At 38.1% G+C, this 4,994-nt stretch overlaps 1 pseudogene; it reads right to left on the bottom strand.

Annotated features, from left to right (window-relative positions):
• Positions 1-551: 551 nt before the first annotated feature.
• On the bottom strand, positions 552-4,776 carry LOC142440603 (tRNA-queuosine alpha-mannosyltransferase pseudogene; annotated as a pseudogene).
• Between the last annotated feature and the right edge of the window lie 218 nt (positions 4,777-4,994).

The following is a 4,994-nucleotide window of genomic DNA, read 5'->3' as shown; positions in this document are numbered from 1 at the left end:
ATGAGGAGGATATAGAGATCCTGGGAGCACTGGCGCAACACCAATCTAGCTGAGAGGAAACACTATGAGGCAGAAGTGGGGTGAGCATGATGGTGGGGTGGAAGGAAGGCAAAAGAAAACAGAGGAATGATCCAGGGAGCAAAGCTATGGATAGAGGTATAAGCATAGGGATGTTCATATGTAAATACATTAATCCATAAAAATAGAGGTATTGGAAAATGTATATATATTTATATGGCAATACACTAAGGTAGTGGATGGACTTTGAGCCTCTGGTCATACCCTCCCTCAATACAAGAACATGTTGTTCTAACAAATTGGCAATCTGAGATGCTCACCCTCCTGACACAATTACTGAAGACAAAATGGGTGCATAACTAAATGTGGTGAAGAAGGAAAATGGTGCCCAGATATTAAAAGATATAGAGTCTGGAGTTTTAAAGTCTTGAAGGTAAGAAACAGGCATCTAGATGACAAGCAACAAAGCCCACATAGAAGAAGCACACCAGCCTGTGCGATCATATGGTATCATTGGGACCAAGTAATGGGCATCAGAAAACCTTTCTGACATCAGGAAATCTGTTAGGAAAGTAGATAACTTGGGACTTGGGTCTGACGATGCTTCCCAGATTCTTGGGTCTGTGATCAGGTATAAGCCTCATACATTCCCCAATGGAAGTGATAAATGACTCCAAATTTAAAACTGAGTTGAATACCACCACATCAGACACCAGGCATGAAAGAATTTGGTTGCATCCTTATTGAAAATCCCTCTCCTGACAGTTCTTTACAGGATACACCAATTGGTTCTCATGGAAGTAGAGAATCTTTTTCAATTTCCCAAGGTCAGGCCGAAGGGCAGCCAGTTCAGCCAGGTAAAGCACTGTGCTTGTAAAGAGGATTCTGTATGGCTCATCGATGGGAACATTCTGGGAGAAATAGAAAACTGATGTCTGCAGTCTCCAGTGCCATTTCTTTGCAGGAAGAATCGAAAGGACACAGTCTTCTCGTTCTTCTTGGAGTAGATCCACCAGCTGTTTACGGGACCTTCCATAGAAGACCTCAGTGATGAGAACACCCGTTTGGTCCTTTCAGAACTTCACAGATTTTCTATCGCAATTTTTGTGCCAAGAAGAAAGTGTGTTCTTCGCGGAAGTCTTCCTGAAGCACAACCTGACAGGATGTGTCCTTGTGGAAGAGATGAGACACAGACCTCCAGGGGAAGGCACCCAATGAAGTGGTACTTGTACGACTGAAGGAACATCAAGGATTACCAACAACCACCTAATGCGGAATACTGGTTACTCCCAGGCAGAAGCAAGGGGCATATGATCACGAATCAGCAGGATAAGGAGCTGCTTCAATGCTGTACGTTTCTACAACTGGTGGTAAAATGTCTCCAATCCAGACCTCGCTCTGTGTGACTTCTATTTGTTTCCATGAAGAGGGACACGAAAAGACAGCGATGTGGTGACTCCTCCTCTTCTTGTCTCTCCCTCCTGGCCACTGGCAGGACCCAGCCAGAGACGTGCTGATGCCGCGGGCCTCCCCAAAGAGTTGTTTTGGAAGGATTAATAAAACAGACATACCACTGTCAAATGTAACAAATGACAAGATGGAGAAAGTGCACCCATAGAAAGTGAAATGGGTGTCAAAATAGCAGAAGTAACCAAAATATAATTAGAAAACAACACTATACTAAGGAAAATTATATTCCCAAAAGTTTGAAAACCTAGAAATAATGGAAAAGTCACTCATAACATACCACTTACCTAAAACTTCATAGACTGCTGTAGAAAACCTGAAGAAATCCCTAACAAAGAATATATTGAGTAGGTCATTTAAAGGTTACCAATAAGCAAAAATTCCAGATCTGAAAATTTCCCGGGGGAATTATACCAAATATTCAGAGAAAAGTAGACATCAAATTCTACGAAACTATTTGAAGATATAGAAAAAGTTGAAAAGCTTCTAAATCCATTTTATAAAGTGAACACAACCTTAATACCAACACAAGTCAAAAATATTACTAAAAGTTTTCATTTATCCCTCACAAATATAGATGAAAAAAATTTTCAACAAAATCCTATCCATTGAAATCTAACACTGTGTTAGTCTGGATAGACTAAAGAAGAAAATTCATGCACTCATATGTGTATAAGAAAGAGCTTTATCATACAATTTCCTCTAATTCTTGACTGCTTCCCCACCCCCACCCCCCCACTATCATGATCCCAATTCTACCTTACAAATCTGGCTGGACAGGAGGATGCGCACTGCAGCTAGGAACCAGAAACACAGGGAATCCATGACAGATGATCCCTTCAGGACTAGTGGTGAGATGGTGATACCGGGAGGGTGGAGGGAAGGTGAGGGAGACAGGGGGAACAGATTACAAGGGTCTACATATAACCACCTCTCTTAGGGGTGGAGAGTGGAGAAGTGGGTGAAGTGAGACGTCAGATGATGTAAGATATGACAAAATAATACTAATTTATAAATTATCAAGGGTTCATGGGGAAGTGGGGAGGAAGGGAAAAATGAGGAGTGAATGCCAGGGTCTCAAGTAGAAAGTAAATGTTTTAAATTGATGAAGAAAACAAATGTACAAAAGTGCTTGATATGATGGATTTACATGTGGATTGTAATAAGAGTTGTACAAACCCCAAATAAAATGATTTATTTTTTTAAGAAAGAGCTTTATATGTGAGAGCAATTGAATATTGAGAAAACATCCCAGCCCAGTTCAGATCAAATCCATAAGTCAGATATCAGCTCATATATCCAGTAGCAACTCTATAAAGTCCTCTTTAGACTCATGAAACACATGCAATGACGCCTAATACAGGAAGATCACAGATCAGTGGGTTGGAAATCTTGTGGATTCAATGGCATTGTAAACATCTCAGCACTGGCAAGGGTCTCCACCTTAACATCCCACCTCCAGGGATCTATTTATATCCGTTATGCCTCCAAATGGGGTCAACAAGCTGCGACCTGATTGGCAGGCTCAACTCCACCTTGTCACTTGTAAGTCTCAAATTGACAACAGATTATGGAACTGCTACAAACACTATATATATAATATGTTATATATGATATATATAACATATAATATATATATAATACATTATGACCAAGTAGAATTTATACTAAGTATGCAAGAATGGCTCAATATTAGAAAAGCAATCAACACAATCAACCATATATATTAAATAAAGGAATTATAAGATAACATCAATAACATAGCATTTTACAAAGTTCAGCACCCATTCCTGATAAAAACACTAAACAAATTGATATGGAAATGAAATTTCTCAACATAATTAAGGACATATATAAAACCAAAGGTCAACATTTCTCTTAGCAGAGAGAAACAGAAAACATTCCCATCATTAATGGGAACCAGAAAGATAAATCTGTCATCATTGCTCCTATTCAATATTTGACTTGAAGTCTTAGCTAGAGGTATATGAAAAGAAAGGAAAATTAAAAGCATCCAAATTGATAAGAAGTAAAGCTCTTACAATCTGCAGATGATATGATTCTACATAGAGAAAATCCTAAAAACTCAGCATGACAACTATGGGAATTAACTGAATTATTTAGCAAATGAGAGGCTACTGGATCAATAGACATACATTATATGTTCTTTTACACCAACAAAGATGTCTGTGAGAAGAAAATCAGAAAAACAATGAAATTAGCATTAATTACCCCAAGGTGAAATACTTAGGAATAAATATAAGAGAAAGAAAGATAAAATTTAAAAAAACACTACAGCAAGAAATCAAGACATTTCTAAATGGAAGAATATATCATGCTCAAGACCAGGATGATGTAACATTGTGAAAATATGCTAATACTTCACAAATCAACCACTACTTGTCTTTGAGTTTTCTTATTTTTGTGACTAGCGTGTTGCTGTGATGTTTCAAATTGAGATGACTGCATTTTATATAGCTATAGGATTACCCAGGATTAACAACTGTTAGTAGAGTCTTCAGGTTGAAAAAAAGAGTAGAAGAAGGAATAGGCTGTATGAAATGGAAGGATTAGCCACTGAAGATTTTATGAACAGCAATAAGACACTTCAGATATGGTGTGCCAGGAGGTAGCCCATCAGGTTGTGAGGCATTCAAAATATGACCAGAAGTGCTGTTTCCTCAAAGTAGGATACACCTTAATGATGCGGATGGAGAAATGCTCTCAGGACCTGCATTTGCTAATGGGCATGATTCAAACTAGGAACAGCTGCAAATATCCATTAATAATTGGAACATGGAAGGTACCATATAATCTAGGAAAATTTTAAAAAATAAAACGGAATGCATAAAGATTAATACTCTAGGCATTAGTGAGTAGAAATGAACTGGTATTAGCCATTTTCAATCAGATCAGCATATGCATTGCTACATCCTTTATGATAAATTCAAGAGGAATGACAGCATAGTCATCATCAGAAAGGACATTTCAAGATCTGTCTTGTAATACAATGCTGTCTGTGACAGAATTTTTATATATCTTACAAGGAAGGCTAGTTAATATAACCATTATTCAAAATGACATAGCTAGTACTAAGCTAGTGATACAGAAATTGATTAATTCTACCAGCATCTTCAGTTTAAACCTGATCAAACATGTAATAAAGATGCATAAATAGTTGCTGGTGATTGTTGTCATTGTTATATGCCACCGAGTCCCTCCAATTCACAGCAGCCTTATATACAACAGAATGAAGCAACCCCAGTCCTGTGCTGCTACCTTCACAACCATTCTTGTGAGAGCCCATTGCTGCCGCCACTGGGTTAAGGTGTCATCACAAAGGCCTTCATCTTTTTCCCTGTCCCTCTCCTTAACCAAGCATGATGTTCTCTTCTAGGGGCTGGTCTCTCCTGATAACATGATGATTTATGAATATTAGAAACAAAAGCAGGGATTAATCATTGGAAATTTGGTCATGATGACAATAACCATACTGAAAATTCAATGAT

The sequence above is a fragment of the Tenrec ecaudatus genome, chromosome 2, assembly GCF_050624435.1.
Source record: "Tenrec ecaudatus isolate mTenEca1 chromosome 2, mTenEca1.hap1, whole genome shotgun sequence".
NCBI classification, from domain to species: domain Eukaryota; kingdom Metazoa; phylum Chordata; class Mammalia; order Afrosoricida; family Tenrecidae; genus Tenrec; species Tenrec ecaudatus.
The sequence above is the reverse complement of the archived record's forward strand: the minus strand, read 5'-3'. Positions and strand labels throughout refer to the sequence as shown.